This window comes from Arachis hypogaea, chromosome 20 (genome assembly GCF_003086295.3).
Source record: "Arachis hypogaea cultivar Tifrunner chromosome 20, arahy.Tifrunner.gnm2.J5K5, whole genome shotgun sequence".
Lineage (NCBI taxonomy): Eukaryota > Viridiplantae > Streptophyta > Magnoliopsida > Fabales > Fabaceae > Arachis > Arachis hypogaea.
Window position 1 is genome coordinate 15,757,217 of NC_092055.1, and position 22,645 is coordinate 15,779,861.

General features: G+C 38.7%; 1 non-coding gene across 1 annotated transcript; it reads left to right on the forward strand.

Moving 5' to 3' along the window:
- Positions 1-584: 584 nt before the first annotated feature.
- On the forward strand, positions 585-692 carry LOC112787951 (small nucleolar RNA R71). Its single transcript, XR_003195338.1, has one exon. It is a non-coding gene; the product is annotated as a small nucleolar RNA R71 (small nucleolar RNA).
- The last annotated feature ends 21,953 nt before the right edge of the window (positions 693-22,645 follow it).

A 22,645-nucleotide genomic window follows, 5' to 3' on the forward strand; every position in this document is an offset into this window, starting at 1 on the left:
GAGACTAAGTTTGCTAAATTAGAAGTATTTTGTTCAGAGTTCTCTGTCTGTTGCTGAGTGGATGATGGAAAAGGTTTATTATTGTTAAACCTGTTTCTTCCACCATTATTAAAGCCTTGTTGAGGCCTTTGATCCTTCCATCAGAGATTTGGATGATTTCTCCATGATGGATTATAGGTGTTTCCATAAGGTTCACCTAAGTAATTCACCTCTGCTATTGCAGGGTTTTCAGGATCATAAGCTTCTTCTTCATAAGAAGCCTCTTGAGTACTGTTGGATGCAGTTTGCACTCCATTCAGACTCTAAGAAATCATATTGACTTGCTGAGTCAATATTTTATTCTGAGCCAATATGGCATTCAGAGTATCAATTTCAAGAACTCCCTTCTTCATAGGCGTCCCATTATTCACAGGATTCCTTTCAGAAGTGTACATGAACTGGTTATTTGCAACCATGTCAATGAGTTCTTGAGCTTCTGCAGGCGTTTTCTTTAGGTGAATGGATCCACCTGCAGAAGTATCCAATGACATCTTTGATAACTCAGACAGACCATCATAGAATATATCCAGGATGGTCCATTCTGAAAGCATGTCAGAAGGACAATTTTTGGTCAACTGTTTGTATCTTTCCCAAGCTTCATAGAGGGATTCACCTTCTTTTTGTCTGAAGGTTTGAACATCCACTCTAAGCTTGCTCAGCTTTTGAGGAATAAAGAACTTGGCTAAGAAAGTCGTGACCAGCTTATCCCAAGAGTTCAGGCTATCTTTGGGTTGAGAGTCCAACCACACTCTAGCTCTGTCTCTTACAGCAAAAGGGAAAAGCATGAGCCTGTAGACTTCAGGATCTACTCCATTAGTCTTAACAGTATCACATATCTGCAAGAATTCAGTTAAGAACTGAAAAGGATCTTCAGATGGAAGTCCATGAAACTTGCAGTTCTGCTGCATCAGAGAAACTAGCTGAGGTTTCAGCTCAAAGTTGTTTGCTCCAATGGCAGGAATGGAGATGCTTCTTCCATGTAAATTGGAATTAGGTGCAGTAAAGTCACCAAGCATTCTCCTTGCATTATTGTTGTTAGGTTCGGCTGCCATCTCCTTTACTTGTTCGAAATTTTCAATAAGATTGTCTCTGGATTGTTGTAATTTAGCTTCTCTTAGTTTCCTCTTCAGAGTCCTTTCAGGTTCTGGATCAGCTTCAACAAGAATGCCTTTTTCTCTGTCCCTGCTCATAAGAAAGAGAAGAGAAAAAGAAAAGAAGAGGAATCCTCTATGTCACAGTAAAGAGGTTCCTTATTGTTAATAGAAAAAGAAGAAGAAGAAAAATTCGAACACAGATAGAATAAGAGGATAGAGGGAAAGGATTTTCGAAAATAATTTTTGAAAAAGAGTTAGTGATTTTTGAAAATAGTTTTTGAAAAAGGTTAGTAATTTTCGAAAATTAAAATTAAAAATTAAAATAATTAATTAATTAAAAGGAGATTTTGAAAAAGAGGGAAGATGTTTTCGAAAATTAGAGAGAGAGAGAGTTAGTTAGGTGGTTTTGAAAAAGATAAGAAACAAACAAAAAGTTAGTTAGTTAGTTGAAACAAATTTTGAAAAGATAAGAAGTTAGGAAGTTAGAAAAGATATTTTGAAATCATATTTTTGAAAAAGATAAGATAAGAAGATATTTTTGAAAAGATATGATTGAAATTGGTTTTGAAAAAGGTTTGATTTTTTTAAAATCACAATTAATGACTTGATTCACAAGAAATCATGAGATATGTTTCTAGAACTTAAAGTTTGAATCTTTCTTAACAAGCAAGTAACAAACTTTAAAATTTTTGAATCAAAACATTAATTGATGATGTTATTTTCGAAAATTATGAGATAAAATTAAGAAAAACATTTTTGAAAAACATTTTTATAATTTTCGAAAATAACTAAGAAAAATGAAAAAGATTTGATTTTTGAAAAAGATTTTGAAAAAGATAAGATTTTTAAATTGAAAATTTGATTTGACTCATAGAACAACTAGATTTTAAAAATTTTTGAAAAAGTCAAATCTAATTTTCGAAATTATGAGAGAAAAGAGGGAAAGATATTTTTTTGATTTTTGAATTTTTATGATGAGAGAGAAAAACAAGAAAATGATGCAATGCATGAGAATTTTAGATCAAAACATGTGATGCATGCAAGAATGCTATGAATGTCAAGATGAACACCAAGAACACTATGAAGATCAAGATGAACATCAAGAACTTATTTTTGAAAAATTTTTAATGCAAAGGAAACATGCAAGACACCAAACTTAGAATTCTTTAATGCTTAGGCACTTAGAATTCAAGAATTCATATGAAAAACACCATACAACACAAAACATGCAAATGCAAAGATCAAACAAGAAGACTTACCAAGAACAACTTGAAGATCATGAAGAACACTATGAATGCATGAATTTTTTCGAAAAATGCAAGATGAACATGCAATTGACACCAAACTTATAACATGACTCAAGACTCAAACAAGAAACACAAAAAATATTTTTTTTATTTTTATGATTTTCTAAATATTTTTTTTCTTTTATTTTTTTTTCGAAAATCATTTTGAAAAAGAAAATAAGGATTCCAAAATTTTTAATATGAATTCCAGGAATCTTATGCTCTTTAGTCTAAAGCTCCAATCAAAGGGTCAGGCATGGCTTAATAGCCAGCCAAGCTTTAGTATGTAACTCAGACATGACACGCCTGACATGCCCTACACAGAAGAATTAGACATGGCTTTACAGCCAGCCAAGTTTCCACATGCTTCATGAAACACTAGAATTCATTCTTAAAAATTCTGAAGAAAAATATATTTTTGAAAACATTTTTATTCTAAAATTTTTTTTCGAAAACAAAGGAGAAAATTTTTTTGAAAGATTTTTGAAAAATTTTTGAAAATAAAACAAAAAGAAAATTACCTAATCTGAGCAACAAGATGAACCGTCAGTTGTCCAAACTCAAACAATCCCCGGCAACGGCGCCAAAAACTTGGTGGACGAAAATGTGATTACACTTTGATTATGTAAAATTCATTGCTCTTTCCTTCCCCGGCAACGACGCCAAAAACTTGGTGGACGATGCCAATACCATGGTTCACAACTTCGCACAACTAACCAGCAAGTGCACTGGGTCGTCCAAGTAATACCTTACGTGAGTAAGGGTCGAATCCCACGGAGATTGTTGGTATGAAGCAAGCTATGGTCACCTTGTAAATCTCAGTCAGGCGGATATAAAATAGTAATGGGGTTTTCGAAATTAATTAATAAAATAAGGATAGAAATACTTATGTAACTCATTGGTGAGAATTTCAGATAAGCGTATGGAGATGCATTCGTTCCTCTGAACCTCTACTTTCCTGCTGTCTTCATCCAATCAATCTTACTCCTTTCTATGGCTGGCTTTATGTAAGGATGTCACCGGTGCCAATGGCTACTTTCGATCTCTCTCGGGAAAATGGTCCAAATGCTCTGTCACAGCACGGCTAATCGTCTGGAGGCATCACCCTTGTCGTTGGTTGCATCCTATTCCTCTCTGTGAAAATGGTCCGATGCGCTATCACTGCATGGCTAATCATCTTGGAGGTTCTCGATCATACTGGAATAGGATTTACTATCCTTTTGCGTCTGTCACTACGCCCAGCACTCGCGAGTTTGGAGTTCGTCACAGTCATTCAATCCCAGAGTCCTACTCGGAATACCACGGACAAGGTTTAGACTTTCCGGACCCTCATGAATGCCGCCATCAATCTAGCTTATACCACGAAGATTCTGATTAAGAGATCTAAGAGATACTCATTCAATCTAATGTAGAACGGAAGTGGTTGTCAGGCACGCGTTCATAGGGAATGATGATGATTGTCACGTTCATCACATTCAGGTTGAAGTGCAAATGAATATCTTAGAAGCGGAACAAGTGAATTGAATAGGAAACAGTAGTACTTTGCATTAATCTTTGAGGAACAGCAGAGCTCCACACCTTAATCTATGGAGTGTAGAAACTCTACCGCTAAAAATACATAAGTGAAAGGTCCAGGCATGGCCGAATGGCCAGCCCCTCTGATCTAAGAACCAGGCGTCGAAAGATGTCTAATACAATAGTAAAAGGTCCTATTTATAATAAACTAGCTACTAGGGTTTACAGAAGTAAGTAATTGATGCATAAATCCACTTCCGGGACCCACTTGGTGTGTGCTTGGGCTGAGCTTGAATGTTACACGTGCAGAGGTTATTCCTGGAGTTGAACGCCATCTTTTGTGCCATTTTGGGCGTTGAACTCCACTTTGCAACTTGTTTCTGGCGCTGGATGCCAGAATTGGGCAGAGAGCTGGCGTTGAACGCCAGTTTGCGTCATCTAAACTCGGGCAAAGTATGGACTATTATATATTGCTGGAAAGCCCTGGATGTCTACTTTCCAACTCAATTGGAAGCGCGCCATTTTGAGTTCTGTAGCTCCAGAAAATCTATTTTGAGTGCAGGGAGGTCAGAATCAAACAGCATCAGCAGTCCTTCTTCAACCTCTGAATCTGATTTTTGCTCAAGTCCTCAATTTCAGCCAGAAAATACCTAAAATCATAGAAAAACACACAAACTCATAGTAAAGTCCAGAAATGTGAATTTAACATAAAAACTAATAAAAACATCTCTAAAAGTAACTAGATTCTACTAAAAACATACTAGAAACAATGCCAAAAAGCGTATAAATTATCCGCTCATCAGTGGCCCAGGGTCTCTACCCTCAAACTTCGCCACAATCCACTGAAACCGGTGAGCGTTGTGGCGCTCGAAGCGGTAGATGGCCTGAAGAATCTCCCGTCCCAGCTCATAAGGTGTCTGAAGTCGGGGTGTGGACGCAGAAGGTGCAGGAGGTGCTGAAGGCTCTGCTGATGATGGTGGCTTAGTGGTCTTTCTCTTCTTCTATGGTGGTGGTCCATCATACTTGCCGTATGGCAGGAATGGCTGGTTGCTGATAAGGACAGACGTCCGGTCTGTCGGGCGTCTCTCCACCCCAGATAAAGTAGCCAATCTGGTGATCATCGAAGGGAAGGGAACATTGTACTTCTACTATTGGGTCACCTTCCACATCGAGTCTTTGATAAGGGGAAGAATAGAGATCCTCTTCCCCTCCAGAATAACCCAAAGAAGAACAGCCACACGGACACGAATATGAGTAGCATGGGTTCTCGGTAGGATGTAATCGGTGATGATCTGCTGCCAGATCTTGCCTCTACCGCATTCTCTCCTCTGTTGTATTTCCAACGGGCCTCAGGTAGGCCAATCTTCTTCAGAACAACGTCCAATGAAAGCTTACCCGATGTCAATTCCTTCACTATTTTAGGGTAAGCATCATTGGCCATAGAAATATACGGAATCTGTAAGAGGGCCTCTAAATCATGGTCAGAGGTGTCCAGTGTGACACCTCTCAAAAAAACAGTGGTGGCCTCCCTCTTCAGCAGATTTTCGTAGAATTCTTTGACCTGGTGTTCATTTATTTCCACCAGGTCGAATTCTATGAACTTCCACTGGTAGAAATCGAGTCGGTTATGAATGAGTTCCGCATATTTATCTGTTACATTGAGCTTCCTTTCACAGTGGAAGGCTTTCTTTTCCAATTTCTTATATTGTTCCTGGGCTGTTTCATTGATGAAAGTGTCTAGTTAAGTGCTCGGACGTGCAGGAGGAGGAGCCAAGGGGTTGGCTTTCTCCTTACCCTTGCGACGCATCCTGAAAATAACAAAAACAGAATACAACTTAGGAGAAATAGATAAAAATCACAAAATAGAGAGAAAATAGTCAAACGATTCAAATCAAAGCCAATAAGGTAAACAAACACTCAATTGAGGAAAATATGTTCAAAACAAGTGATATGCTCAAAAAGAAATGTAGTTTCCACAACCAAGCAACCTAAGTAACAATTAAAGGAATTAATGAAAATCAAAGCATAAACAACTTAGGTATAATCAATGGAAGTGAATTGATTCAAGAACTTGGTTATTACGTAATTGTGCATTCAAAGTGTAGGATTCAATCAAAATTCAGCACCAAGGGAATAACCAATTTGACAATGAGAAGCTCACTTATTCATGTTAAAAGTAGGGAGTAATGAAACACATACAGCCCTTGTTCCAAAAAGCAATAACTTGACAAAAGAATCAATTTGAATTGCTCAAAAACTTAAAGAAAACAATCGGTTAGGTATGTGATCATTTATGTTCAAAACCACATGAATAAGATGTTCAGTCAATCCACTGACACAACATGATATGCACTTATATTACACCAAATAGAATGATCACAACTACAAATTCAAGTCCAGTTTGAGGTTCAAGTAAGAATAACAATAGGTGCATAATCAAATTTCAAGTTCAATCATCATTCAAAATTACAGAAAAATGCACAAGTGGGAATTAAAATGCCAAGTGGAAGTAAAACTCAAGCCTTATGCTGATCAGGCACAAGATTTAAATCAAAAACTCCATTCAGGCATTTCATTGAACAGGTTATGTGTAGAAATTTCAGAAACAGCATGTCAGTTCAATCAAAGCAGCATTCAACCCAGAAAAATTCAATCAGCAAACATTCAATCCAGAACACAAGAAATCATCTGACCTAATGCCTCTTAATCACTAAAACAGAATTCAAAAACAGTGAAAATAAAGAAAAGAAAGAAACAGGAACATGGGCAGGGCACAGGGAACCTGCGTTGATGAAGTAGAAGAACGAAAGAGAAGGGCGAGGTGGAGGGTGGTGTCAAGGCCGCGGCAGAATAGAAGTTCGCCGCCGTTGGTTGCTGCTCGCCGGACTGGAAGGACGCAGACAGAGGGCTGCTGTCACGGAGAACAGGGGCGTTCGCACAGAAACATGGAAATAGGAAAGAAGAGAAGGAAGGGGGAGGAGAGGATGGGCGACGGTGGTCGCCGGCGGTGGTTGCGTCGGACGAAGGTGGTGGTGACGAGGGCTGGGTTTGGTGGTGGTGTGGTGGTGTGTTCTTCAGAGAGGAAGAGAAGAAGAGAAAAGGGTTTGGAAATGAGGCTGAAGCGCGAGGGTGTCATTTTTTTGAATTAACATTCGAAAAGGGTCTTGTGCGTACGCACAAACTAGTGTGCGGACGCATAGAAGAGAAAAAGAAGGGTATGCGCGCGCACAACAGCGTGCGGGCACTGCAGACAGAAGGGGTATCGCGGTCTGTGCGCACGCATAAGGAGGTGTGCGGACACACACATGGAAAAAGAAAGGGGCTGTTCCCACGCACAAGGGGTGTGTGTGCTGCGACCAGAGGGGGTGTTGGTGGTTGTGTGTGCGCACAGACAGCTTTTTTTTTAAAGGAAGAACAAGGTGAAGTGTGCGTACGCACGTGTGATGTGCAAACGCACAGGGAGAAAAGAGGGTGGGGTACACACGCACAAGTCGTGCGAGCGCTGAGGGCAGAGGGTGTGCTCAAGGAGTGTGCGCACGCACAGGTCTGTGCGTACGCCACGGATGACGAAAAATAGGGGAAGTGTGCGCACGCACGATACTGTGCGTACATACAGGACTCTGTTCCTGCAACAAAAATTATGCCTCTAAGGCACCAAACATGACATCCAAACTAGGTTTTCAAGTCCCAAAACACCATAAAACTCCAAAAACATATTATTCCACTAAAATTATCTAATAAACATAAAAAAGCAACTAACTAACCGAGCAAAATAACCAATTATTCAAGAAATAAAAACTAAAATAGAGAAAGTTAGAAGGATATTACCATGGTGGGGTGTCTCCCACCTAACTCTTTGGTTTAAAGTCCTCAAGTTGGACTTGATGAGGAGATTCTTGTTAGGGCGGCTTTTGTTTCCACTCCTCCTTAAATCTCCAACCAAGTTTGCTCTTGATTTGACCTCCGGGGTCCCAAATGAAGTACATTAACCTCTAAAGCAACCTCAAGTAAGAAATTGGAACCCAAAATTGTTGATCATAAAATTGTATGCCCGGATCCCACACTTTGGTTTCTCTATCATCCTCTTGTTGATTCTTGCCTTTGCACTTGGATGGGTAACCTTCCCAAGCATCTTTGAAGCTCCCACTTGAATGTTGGACTCCTCCCAAGTGAATCTTGCACCACTTATGCATTGAACTCCTATGGCAACCAACATCCAATCCTTCACCACTTAACACTCCAAGAAGAACCCTAAGTTGATAATCCGTTTCCAAGAGAGCAAATTGATGCGGCCTTATGAAGCTCATTGAAGATATTGTTACCCACTCAATTTGTCCTTGGGTTGGAGTCATCTTATCAAACTCTTGCATGAAAACTTTCACTTCTTGGTTGACCACCTCTTCCTCACCACTCTTTTCAAGCTCTTCCCTATCTCTCTCAAACTCCAAGGGGGAAGCTTCCTCAAGATCATTGAGGGGGTTGATCAAGGTGGACAAAAAATCATTGATGATGTAATCCACTTCTTGATCAAACTCCCTCAAATTTTCATGTATCTCTTCCGATTCACTAGTTCTACCTTCCCCCTTTTGTTACAATTCTTGTTCTAGCTCTTCTTCTTTCTCTTGAGGCTCCATGTTCTCATCCTCTCTACACTCCTTTGTTGCTCCTCCACATTTCTCAAGGGGAATGTCTTGATTGCTTGAGTATAGTAGGGTCAAGCGGTTCACCGCTTCGGCTATAGTGGCCATGAGCTCCCCTTGCTTCCTTCGGAACCCTTGCTCTTGGAAGAATGCTTGAAGGTCTTGTTGTTCTTGGGACAAGGGATGGAAAACTTCACATTTAGGTGGAAGAAAAGGTTCAAATGTTGGGAGAAAGGTTGTGTAGTTGGAGAGTATATCATGTGGGTGGGGATATTGAGGCAGTGTATAAGGGGGTGATGGTTCATATGGTTGGTAACAAGGTGTATAGACATTTTGATTCAATAGAGGTGTATGGTGTGGTGCTTGAAGGTTTGGTGGTTGAGAGTTGTGTATGGGGTATCTTTCATACCTTTGGGTTTGATATTCACATAGAGGAGAGTTTGGGGAAGGATTTGGCTCGTTGTAGTATGGGAAAGATTGCTCCTCCCTCCATCGATTCTCCCACTCTTTGATGCAATCCCAATTTGAATGCATCATACCCTACAAAATAGTTACAACCAAGCTCCAAGCAACAATGGTGATATCTCATAGATAAAGTAAGAAATATAAGCAAAAGACATAAGTAAATAAAAAAACAAACACCTAGGTATCAATAAAAACAACCAAATAACCAAAAGTAAGTTATTTACACTATTAACATATTTACAACAATCAAAGATATAACACCAATTGCATATCCCCGGCAACGGCGCCAAAAACTTGATGTAGATAAAAAATTTTTTCGATTCGGAATTTCTCAAAATAAGAATCTCTTCGTTGCAAGTATAGCCAAATCAACAACTAACTCTCAACATCAAAGTTTAGATATTCAACAATACAAAACATAAACCGAGATCAAGAGTAATTCAACCTCGAGTCGTCTCCCTCGAAATGCAATTGAATTGTCACATTTTGGTTATGGGGAAAAGAGGTTTCAAAATCAAAGAACAAAAAGATTGAAAGAACTAAGAGATAAAAGAACTAAGAGATGATCAAAATTGGGAATTAATGCAAGTAAAAGGAATGTAAAATCAAAACTTAGTAAAAATGCTAGAAATGCATAAAGAAGCCTTGACTTGGGAATGAGGATCCAAGGAATCCTATTATCGCCATAACCACAACTATGATAATTATGATGAGTCAATCTCATTTCGTCTACCCCTAACATCGAGGAGTAAGTCAAGCAAGCATAATTGACCTTAATCCATAAGTCCTAGCTAACTTATCAAACTAGTTGATAAAAAGCTAGCATCAATGGAAACAAGAATCAACTAACTACCCAAGAATTACCACTAAATGTCAGACATTATGACTCTAGTAGCCTAGGAACTCAAATCCCAAGCCAAGGTGTGAAAATCTACTCAAAATTTATAATTGGCATTTTCACAAACATGTTATGGGCATAAAAGTAAAACATGGAAAATTGCAAGGAAAAATAGAAAACTATAACTAACTATTCACAATATCAACAATAAACATCCAAACAAGCATAAAGAAAGCATAAACCATTAAATTCATCAATCAAAACTTCAAGAAACTTAAAATTGCAAATATGAACAAAGTAACTTGAACCAAAGAAAATGAAAATAAAAGTGGTATAATTAAAGAGGAAATTGAGAGTACTTACAATTAAAGAAGCAAAATCCAAAATTAAAGCTTGCTATAAAATGCTACAATGGAAATTGAAATAAACCCTAAGAGAGCATTCTACTCTACACTACTCCTACTCCTAAAATTATGTTCTAAAACTAATGAAAACCTAATCTAAAGTGAACTCTCTTCATATGTGGTCATTTCCCCTTCATATAGCACTCCCATTCAGCATCAAGCCTTGCAAAATTGGGCCAAAAGCACCTAGAAATTGCGCATCACATGTTTCATTAATGAAACCACGTGCAGGGTCCTGTGTGTACACACAGATGTGTGCGTACGGACACTCTGCTGAATTTGGTTCATGTGCGTACGCACAGATAGTTGTGCGCACGCACAAGTCAGTGAGTGCTTCTCCTTTGTTTTCTTCGTGTGTTCTCCCTTGTACATGCTTTCTTCCACTTTCCACCAAGCTAATCTTGCCTAAATGGCCTGAAATTACTCACAAAATATATTAAGGCATCGAATGGAATAAAAGTGGAATAAAATTGATTAAATTAAGCACAAAATAGCTTGTTTTTACAATTAGGCACCAATTAGGGAGAAATCACAAAAGTATGCTATTTTGGTGAGTAAGTGTGAGTTTATGTGATGAAATCCATCCAAATCAAGTCAAAATATCTCATCAAATATGGACTCATCAGGGAGACTATACCATTTGAGTTATAACTCATTGGTTTTAAAGGGTAGATGATTGGTTGCTATGATTTGAAATTTTGAATTAAAAAAATCAAGAAAAAGAAGTGTTACAGAAAAATTTTGATTATGTTTCTCTAACACATAAAAAAATATGACTTAACTAATATCATTATTAACATTCACGATCACTTGTTCCATTAACTATTTGTGTCAAATTTAATGATAAGACAATATTAAATCTGTTTAGAAATTTTTGAAACAAAAATAGAATATTTAAAATGTTAAAAATCAAATTAATTTTTTATATTATCAAATTAAAATTAATTTAAACATTAAAAACTAAAATACGAAAATAGTAGTCATAGAAGCTCAATTCATAACAAAATTGAAGTTGGACCTTACCAAAATTGCCATCAACTCCAAACAAACACCAGTTCTTCTGTACAAAAGATAAAGGATTAAGTATGATTTTGGTCCCTATGGTTTAGGCTGAAAATTTTTTTCATCCCCAACCTTTTTTTTGCATACAAAATCGTCCCTAAGGTTCAACGTAGCTTTAAAATCGTCCTTTTAAACACATTAATTTTTTAAATGAGAAAAATATCCTTCTCTCTTCTCACCACCACAACCACTCCATCATCATCTGGATCACCCCAACCAGAACTTAGAACTCAAAAAATCATCATCATCATGGTCATCATCATCAAAACTCAGAACCCACCCCCCACCACCCCCACCCACTACCACTCCATCACCATCTGCATCACCCCGCCCAGAACTCAGAAAAACAAGAACCCAAAACTTAGAACTGAAAAATAAGAAAATCATCACCATCATCGTCAAAACTCAAAATCATTGATGAACGGATATTTTATACACTTTTTGGGGGTATTTTCATTATAGTTTTAGTAGGATTTAGCTACTTTTTAGTGTAATTTTATTAGTTTTTATTTAAAAATTATATTTCTGGACTTTACTATGAGTTTGTGTGTTTTTTTGTAATTTCAGATATTTTCTGGCTGAAATTGAGGGATCTGAGTTTTAATCTGATTCAGATGCTGAAAAAGGACTGCAGATGCTGTTGAATTCTGACCCTACTTCACGCGAAATGAATTTTCTCGAGCTACAGAAACCCGATTGGCGCACTCTCAATTGCATTGGAAAGTAGACATCCAGGGCTTTCCAGAAATATATAATAGTCCATACTTTGCCCGAGTTTTGATGATGCAAACTGGCGTTGAACGCCAACTTCGTGCCCTATTCTAAAGTTAAACGCCAGAAACAAGTTACAAACCAGAGTTAAACGCCACAAACAAGTTGTAACCTGGCATTTAACTCCAAAAGAAGCCTCTACACGTGTAAAGGTTAATGCTCAGCCCAAACACACACTAAGTGGGCCCCAGAAGTGGATTTCTGTACTATCCATCTTAGTTTACTCATTTTCTGTAAACCCTAGCTACTAGTTTAGTATAAATACAGCTTTTAGAGACTTACTATGTATCTCATGACATTTTTTATACTTCATATTGTATTTCTGACGGCATGAGTCTCTAAACTCCATGATTGGGGGTGAGGAGCTCTGCTGTGTTTCGATGAATTAATGCAATCACTACTGTTTTTCATTCAATCACGCTGGTTTTTATTCTAAGATATTCACTCGCACTTCACCCTGATGAATGTGATGATCCGTGACACTCATCATCATTCTCACCTATGAACGCATGCCTGACAACCACCTCCGTTTTATCTGCATTAGCTTGAGTGTGTATTTCTTAGCCTCCTAGTTCATGATCAGAGTCTTCATGGTATAGGCTAGAATTATTGGCGGCCATTCCTGAGATCGAAAAGTGTAAACCTTGTCTGTGGTATTTCGAGTAGGATCTGGAAAGGGATGACTGTGATGAGCTTTAAACTCGCGAGTGTTGGGCGTAGTGACAGACGCAAAAGAATCAACGGATTCTATTCCAACATGAGTGAGAACCGACAGATGATTAGTCGTGCGGTGACAGCGCATTTGGACCATTTTCACTGAGAGGATGGATGGTAGCCATTGAAAACGGTGATCCACCAACAAACAGCTTGCCATGGAAGGAGACCTGCGTGCGCGAAGAAGAAGACAGTAGGAAAGCAGAGATTCAGAAGACAGAGCATCTCCAAAACCTCAATCTGTTCTCCATACTGCATAACAAGTATTATTTATTTTATGTTAATTACTCTTCATAAACCCAATCATTTTTATTATTAATTTCCTGACTAAGAATTACAAAATAACCATAGCTTGCTTCAAGCCGACAATCTCCGTGGGATCGACCCTTACTCACGTAAGGTATTACTTGGACGACCCAGTGCACTTGCTGGTTAGTGGTACGAGTTGTGAAAAGTGTGATTTACAATTCGTGCACCAAGTTTTTGGCACCATTGCCGGAGATTGTTCGAGTTTGGACAACTGATGGTTTATTTTGTTGCTTAGATTAGAAAAAATTTATTTTTTTAGTTTAGAGTCACTAAAATTGGGTCTTCTATTATTGTTTTTGGTTGAAATTTTTTTTCCTTATTTTCTCTTTTTAATTTTTTCGAAAATTTTTATAAACTAATAATTGAGTTTTTCTGTTTGAGTTTAGTTTCATATTTTAAGTTTGGTGTCCTTTGTATTTCTGTTTCTTAAAAATTTTTTCAAAAGTTGTTCTTAGTGTTCATTGTGATATTCAAAGCTTTCCTGTTTGTTTTCTTTGTTTTGATCTAAAAATTTAAGTTTGGTGTCATTTTTACTGTTTTTCTCTTTCTTCATTAAATTCAAAAATATCTTTTCTCTTTATTTTAATTAATTTTCGAATTTTTCCTTAAATATTCATATTTTTATTTTAAAACTTTTTATTTTATCTTATCTTAGTTTTGAAATTTCAAAATTCAAAATCTTTTTCAAAAATCATATCCAAAGTTTTTCAAATCTTCTTAATTAAGTAATTATTTTAGTTTTCAAATTTATTTCTTTCCTAGTTTTCGAAATTTATGTTTTAATTTCTAATTATTTTATTCTATCTTATTATTTTTATTTTATTTTTAATAATTCGGTCTGTTTCTACTTAAATAAAATAAAAAGAAAAATATATTTTATTTGTAATTCATATCAATTCCCTTTTATCCATCATGGACCTAAGTGGAAATGAACAGTCCAGAAGGACTCTGGGGTCATATGCTAACCCCATTACTGCTGCATGTAACACCCTCACTATCAGAAATCACGCTTCCGGCTGCGCTACTCTGATAGCAAGAAGTATTACGACTACTTTACATACTAAATACTAAAATAGGAGCCTGTGACTCGACACTGTATCGCTGATTTCTTTGAAAACCAGAAATAAACACTTTAACTTAAGAAAAATACAAATAGGCATAGATTCATATACAAGACTCCTTACATAATAACTCATAATATAATATACATATAAAACATACAACCCCTATCCCTCTTACAAACTTATAATAACAAAGGCGAGGGAAGAAAATAATCTAATTAATACAACAACATATAAACCAAACGCATTATAACTCTTCATAATGCTTCATCCGGTTCCTGAAAAGGTAAAGCTGTAGGGGGTGAGAACCTAACCACACGGTCTCACCACGGAGTTTCAAAGTTGTCATAAGAAGATATTCAATAAGAAAACTGTTTTCAAATTCAGTGATTATCATTGCCTTATGATTCCTTTTAAAATCCAATAGCTAATCGTTCAAAACCCTTTCAAAGAAACAATGTTTACTATTTTCAGAAATCCAAAGTCTTTCTTTTCTCATAAGTAAATCTCAATCTGAAACCAACCACCCAACCAAACAACACAACCATTAATTCAGACCAAAGTCCATTCTCAAATGTAACACGCCAGGACAAACACAGGCAAGACAGACAAGGAAAGCACAAGTAGGAAGCAGTTACAACAAATAGTTCAAGTAGCAGTTAAGAACAGTTTAGCAATTAGGCAAACCAAAACAAGTTCAAACCCAAGCAAAGCATACAAATGCATATGATGCATGCCTGTCCTATGGCTGATGAGGCTCATCTGTCGGTTATCCAGCCAACCCGACAAGTCTGAATTGTCCTTAGACTGTCCCCCGACGTGCATCCCCAAGAGTCTATGCATAGCTTTTTCTCAAATAATCAATATTGCTCAATGGGGGTAACATTCCCGGGAATTTATATAGTGCCCGGTCACACTTACGTCATAGGGTCAACAGAGTATCGAGTTTTCAACCTGGTACACGTGGTGGCAAGCCACGGCACTTAATCCAGGGAACCTCGTATCTCAGATATTTCAAATTTATAAGCCATATGAATAATTCAAAGATCATATCTCAACATTCTCAACATCATAATCATTCATCAATCCAAATCTCATTTCCAAATTCATTCAAAAACCATATTTCAGAGAAAATTCTCAATCATCCTTCTTTCCATTCCGTTCACTAACAATTCCCAATCCAAAACATAACTCTTCCTTTGATAAATGAGGTAGTTTTAAATTATATAATACTTAACACCTTTTTAAAATAACTACTTTCAATGAAACTTCTAATTTTATAAAATTTCGGTAGCATCTCCTCTAAAACTCGAATACTGCCACCCTTTTTCGGGTCCCATCCAAACATTTCTCATACCATTTCCAAATCTCAATCACTTTCCAAAATTCAACCAATTCCAGTATCAAATTATTTTCAAACCAGACCAATTCCAATAATAAAACTCTTTTTAAAGTCAAACCAGCTCAAGTATTAAATCATTTATAAAATCAGACCAACTCAAAATCAAACCGCTTTAACTTCAAACCAAGAAGAACCGTTTTTCCTAATAATCAAGTAAATAACTTTTCAAATCCACTTCTTATCAATAATCGTACTTCACTCAAGCAATCAAACACCCAACAATCCAGTCCAACAAACCATCACATCCACAAGACAAATATAATCACAGAAATATATCTTTTTGCATCAATATCTATTTATCACAACTCTGCAATATAAAATAGATTTTAAGAAAAATCCCTACCTCAAATAGTTGAAACCCAAACCCAACGTGTCAATTAAATTCCTTTCCCTCAGCCCGAAAACAACTGCGTCAACTCTAACTAGATTTCGCAGCTGCAACAGCCATAAAGGCACCAGCCAACAACAGTAGCTCCACCCTAAAATATTATCATCGCGTAAAATTCAACAATTTATAATAGAACAGCAATTGAAAGAGTTCGGAGCAAGGATGTGAAGGAACATTTTTACAAGGTAGGACAGAGTTAGTTAATAAAACATTATAGTGGCACAAGGTACAACTAAATTAGCCTTACCAGAGGAATAAAGGAATGGAACCATAGCAGCTCTGGTGACAACTCCCAACGATCCGCACAGTGGCAGAGAGCTCCAATGGCGACGCAGCAGCTAGGTGTTGCATGCGACAATCATAAAATTCAACGTGCAAGACCTGGAACTCAACCCTACGTAACCTACGTCTCAGAATTCCACCAAATTCTTAATATAACACATATACACTAGATGTGAAGGTTTTAGAATAGAGATGCTTACTGTAATAAAGGGAAATCGTGGGAAACCGAGGGACAGTAACATCCATAGCGGTTCTGGTGATGACAGAAAAATCCTCAATGACAGCGGCGGTATTCCTCGACAACCACAACTAGAACAGAACCAAAACCACCACAACCGAGGGCGGAGATTGCAGCGGTGACGGCGAGGTCGGCTCCTGCAACGACGGTGCACGGTGAGACAACGTCCTCCCCCTTCTCTGGTTCGTGCGACGACGACGGTGGGGTTTCGGGCGGCAGAGGTGGCGTAGAGCTCCACGACCTGGACTTCCGCGAAGCTGACGGCAGAACAGAACACGGTGACGACGATACAGCTGGCGGTGACGGGTTTCTTCCACCGCGACAGAGGCAACTGGAAGATGCGACGGCCGCAACCCACGCAACAGCGTCTTCTCCTCACCAGCAGTAAACCCTCGACGGCCACGAGCACGAAGGACGGCGAGCCAGGCTTCACGAACGGCGCGGCTGGACGCAGGCTGGGCAGCAGCTCCTCCCTTGGCGCTCTCTTCCTCTCTCTTGGATCTCCCTCCTGACGGCACAGCGACGGCGACGGTGGTAGTGATGCCCACCGGCGCCGTCTCTCTCTCTTCTCCCTTCCCCCTTCCTCTGTGAATCCCTCTCCTTTCTTTCCCTTTCTATTTCGGTTGAGGATGCATGTGTTAGTGTGTGTTGTTTGTTTTCTTTTATTTACTGGTGTGGGGGAAAGGCGGCTTAGGTTTCATTAGGGATAGGGAAAATGTGGTTTAATTAGGGTTAGGGTTTGCGTGTGAAATTGGGAATTTTGGATTTAATTTGAGTAAAATAATTTTAATAAAATTGGAACATAGAGTATTAATTAGAAAAACTAATTTAATCTATAAAATTTTGTTTAAAAGAATATTTTTGGTGTAGAAAGTCTCAAATTCAGGATCTTCTGCTGCACGTATTTCTTGAGAAACGACCACTAGCGCTCCTGCCCAGAGCGAAGAGAAGGCGAAAAAGTGCTGCCAAAGCAGCATGAGCAGGCTTCTATTGCTACGCAACAAAAGAGCTGGATAGCATAAGCCTCACTTACTGGTATCTGAGCAATTCTTCCTGTTGCTTTTACCGAAATTATTATTTGTGGTATAAAGATACTAACTGATTCTCAATAAATTACTGTAATTGAAAATACATGGTAATATAATTAATTTTCTTTATTTATAAAAAATTAAAATATTAAATTCCAAGATCTCAATTACTTAAACTAGATCACATAAAATTCTTATTCTTTTACAACTGTTAAGCTATATAATTTAAATATAAAAAATTATTCAATAACTATAAAATTAAGTAAAATTTCTAATTAATTATCAAAACCTGATTTAATTAGCTTTAATAAAATAAATTCTGGAAAGAAAATTTCTAATAGATAAATGAATTGAAATTAATTTATAATAAGATTTATTTGAAAATTCTGGGTCTTACACTGCATATGGGAGTAGCATCTGTATACCTCCTATCAAAGCAAGCAGTTTTGAGCTAAATCCTCAGCTCATTGTCATGGTGCAGCAAAATTGCCAGTATTTCGGTCTTACGCAGGAAGAACCTACTGAGTTTCTGGCACAGTTTTTACAAATTGCTGACACAGTATGTGACAAGGAGGTAGATCAGGATGTCTACAGACTATTACTGTTTTCATTTGCTGTGAAAGATCAAGCTAAGAGGTGGTTAAATAACCAGCCCACAGCAAGCATAAGAACATGGAAACAGCTGTCAGAAAAATTCCTGAATCAATATTTCCCTCCTAAACGGATGACACAGCTAAGGCTGGACATCCAATGCTTCAAACAAGGAGATTATGAACCTCTTTATGATGCCTGGGAGAGGTACAGAGGCATGCTAAGGAAATGCCCCTCTGAAATGTTTTCAGAGTGGGTGCAGTTAGACATCTTTTACTATGGGCTTACAGAAAAAGCTCATATATCTCTAGACCACTCAGCTGGTGGATCTATACACATGAGAAAGACAATTGAAGAGGCTCAAGAACTCATCGATACAGTTGCTAAAAATCAGTATCTGTACATAAATAGTGAGCCCTCCATGAAAGAAGAAGCTGAAGTAGTATCTACTGACTTTAGTCCTCAGGAACAAGTTACTGAACTCAATCAGCAACTATCTTCTATAACAAGACAGTTAGCAGAATTTAAGGAGATGCTACAGAATACTAAGAATGCTAACAAGAATATGGAAGTACAATTGAATCAGACAAGACAGCAGTTATCTGAACAGATAACAGAAGAATGCCAAGCTGTTCAACTAAGGAGTGGGAAGACATTGAGTAATTCGGCTCAAGGTAGCAGAAAGCCAAGAAAGGAACAACTGAAAGAGGATGACCAAACCACCGCCCAAAATCCTTCTGAGGACATTAAGAGCCCAGAGAGGAATCATTCTGGCGTTCAAACACCAGAAAAGGGTGAAAAGTTGGCGTTAAACGCCCAATCCATGTCCAGTTCTGGCATTCAAACGCCAGAAAAGGGTGGAAAGTTGGCGTTAAACGCCCATCCAACCCCTAATCTTGGCGTTCAAATGCCATTGAGGGATCAGACACCTAAGAGTGCTGATGATAACCCCTCCAAGAAGGCTTCTCCAACCATCTCTGTAGGGAATAAACCTACAGCAACTAAGGTTGAAGAATACAAAGCCAAGATGCCTTATCCTCAGAAACTCCGCCAAGCGGAACAGGATAAACAATTTGCCCGCTTTGCAGACTATCTCAGGACTCTTAAAATCAAGATTCCATTTGCAGAGGCACTTGAGCAAATACCCTCTTATGCTAAGTTCATGAAAGAAATCTTAAGTCATAAGAAGGATTGGAGAGAAACTGAAAGAGTTTTTCTCACTGAAGAATGCAGTGCGGTCATCCTAAAGAGCTTACCAGAGAAGCTTAGAAATCCTGGAAGCTTTATGATACCATGCACATTAGAGGGCACTTGCACCAAGATAGCTCTGTATGACCTTGGGGCAAGTATCAACCTAATTCCCGCATCCACTATCAGGAAGCTTGGCTTGACCGAAGAGGTCAAACCAACCAGGATCTGTCTTCAACTTGTTGATGGCTCCATTAAATATGCATAAGGTATAATCGAAGACATGATTGTCACAGTTGGGCCATTTTCCTTTCCCACTGACTTTGTAGTGCTGGAGATGGAGGAGCACAAGAGTGCAACTCTCATTCTGGAAAGACCTTTCCTAGCAACTGGTCGAACCCTCATTGACATCCAAAAAGGGGAAGTAACCCTGAGAGTCAATGAGGATGAGTTCAGGCTGAATGCTGTTGAGGCAATGAAGCATCCATACACATCAAAGGACTGCATGAGTGCTGATATTATTGACTCCCTGGTAGAGGAGATCAATATGGCTGAGAGTCTCGAATCAGAGTTAGAGGACATCTTCAAGGATGTTCAACCTGACCTGGAGGAATCAGAGGAAATAAAAGAACCCCTGAAAACTCTTCAGGAAGAGGAGAAACCTCCTAAACTCGAGCTCAAACCACTACTACCATCCCTGAAATATGCATTTCTGGGAGAAGGTGACACTTTTTCTGTAATCATAAGCTCTGTTTTAGAGCCACAGGAAGAGAAAGCACTAATTCAGGTGCTAAGGACACACAAGACAGCCCTTGGGTAGTCCATAAGTGATCTTAGGGGCATTATCCCAGCCAGATGCATGCACAAGATCCTATTGGAGGATAATGCTAAGCCAGTGGTTCAACCACAGAGGCGGCTAAATCCAGCCATGAAGGAGGTGGTGCAGAAAGAAGTCACTAAATTACTAGAGGCTAGGATCATTTATCCCATTTCTGATAGCCCCTGGGTGAGCCCTGTCCAAGTCGTCCCAAAGAAGGGAGGCATGACAGTGATTTATAATGAAAAAAATGAACTAGTTCCTACAAGAACAGTTACAGGGTGGCATATGTGCATTGACTATAGAAGGCTCAATACAGTCACCAGAAAGGATCACTTTCCTTTACCATTCATAGACTAGATGCTTGAGAGACTAACAGGTCATGATTACTACTACTTTTTAGATGGCTATTCTGGTTACAACCAAATTGCAGTAGATCCTCAAGACCAAGAGAAAACAGCATTCATATGTCCTTCTGGAGTGTTTGCCTACAGAAGGATACCTTTTGGTCTGTGCAATGCACTTGCAACCTTTCAGAGGTGCATGCTCTCTATCTTCTCTGATATGGTAGAGAAATTTCTGGAAGTCTTCATGGATGACTTTTCAGTATTTGGAGACTCATTTAGCTCTTGCCTTGACCATTTAGCACTTGTTCTGAAAAGATGCCAAGAGACTAACCTAGTTTTAAACTGGAAAAAATGTCACTTTATGGTGACTGAAGGAATTGTCCTTGGGCATAAAATCTCAAACAAGGGAATAGAGGTGGATCAAGCTAAAGTGGAAGTAATTGAAAAATTACCACCACCTGCCAATGTTAAGGCAATCAGAAGCTTTCTGGGGCATGCAGGATTTTATAGGAGGTTTATAAAGGATTTTTCAAAAATTGCAAAACCTCTGAGCAATCTGCTAGCTGCTGACACGCCATTTGCGTTTGACACAGATTGTCTACAGGCGTTTAAAACTCTGAAAGCTAAGCTGGTCACAGCACCTGTTATTTCTGCACCAGACTGGACATTAGCATTTGAACTAATGTGTGATGCCAGTGACCATGTCATTGGTGCAGTACTGGGACAAAGGCATAACAAGCTTCTGCATGTCATCTATTATGCTAGCCGCATTTTAAATGATGCCCAGAAAAATTACACAACCACAGAAAAAGAATTGCTTGCAGTGGTTTATGCCATTGACAAGTTTAGATCATACTTAGTAGGATCAAAAGTGATTGTGTACACTGACCATGCTGCTCTTAAATATCTACTCACAAAGCAGGATTCAAAACCCAGGCTCATAAGATGGGTGTTGCTTCTGCAAGAGTTTGATATAGAAATAAAAGACAGAAAAGGGACAGAGAACCAAGTGGCTGATCATCTGTCCCGGATAGAGCCAGTAGAAGGGACGTCCTTTCCCTCTATTGAGATCTCTGAAACCTTTCCGGATGAGCAACTGTTTGCCATCCAGGAAACACCATGGTTTGCAGACATTGCAAACTATAAGGCTGCAAGGTTCATACCCAAGGAGTACAGTAAGCAACAAAAGAAAAAATTAATTACTGATGCAAAGTACTACCTGTGGGATGAACCATATCTCTTTAAGAGATGTGCAGATGGAATAATCCGTAGGTGTGTGCCTAGAGAAGAAGCATAGAAGATCCTATGGCATTGTCATGGATCACAATATGGAGGACATTTCGGAGGTGAGCGAACAGCCACAAAAGTCCTCCAATGTGGCTTCTACTGGCCCACTCTCTATAAAGACTCCCGAGAGTTTGTGCGTAACTATGACAGCTGCCAGAGAGCTGGTAATCTCCCTCACAGTTACGCCATGCCTCAGCAAGGGATCTTAAGAGATTGAGTTGTTTGACGTATGGGGTATTGATTTCATGGGGCCTTTCCCACCATCATACTCAAACACTTATATTCTGGTGGCAGTCGACTATGTATCCAAATAGGTAGAGGCCATCGCAACACCCACCATTGATACTAAGACAGTGCTGAAGTTCTTCCAGAAGCATATCTTCAGCAGGTTTGGTGTCCCCAGAGTACTAATCAGTGATGGGGGCACTCACTTCTGCAACAAACAGCTTTACTCTGCTATGGTCCAATATGGAATTAGCCACAAGGTGGCAACTCCGTATCATCCACAGACAAATGGGCAAGCTGAAGTCTCTAACAGAGAAATAAAAAGAATCCTGGAATGGACTGTAAGTACCCGTAGAAAGGATTGGGCAAGAAGCTTGGATGACGCTCTGTGGGAATACAGAACAACATTCAAACCTCCTATAGGGACCTCTCCATACCAGCTTGTGTATGGTAAAGCCTGTCATCTGCCCGTGGAACTGGAGCATAAGGCCTACTGGACAACTAGATTCCTAAACTTTGATGCTAAATTAGCTGGAGAAAAAAGATTGCTCCAGCTAAATGAGCTAGAGGAATTCAGACTCACTGCTTTCAAAAATGCCAAGCTTTACAAAGAAAAAGCAAAAAGGTGGCATGACAGAAAGCTGTCATCTAGAG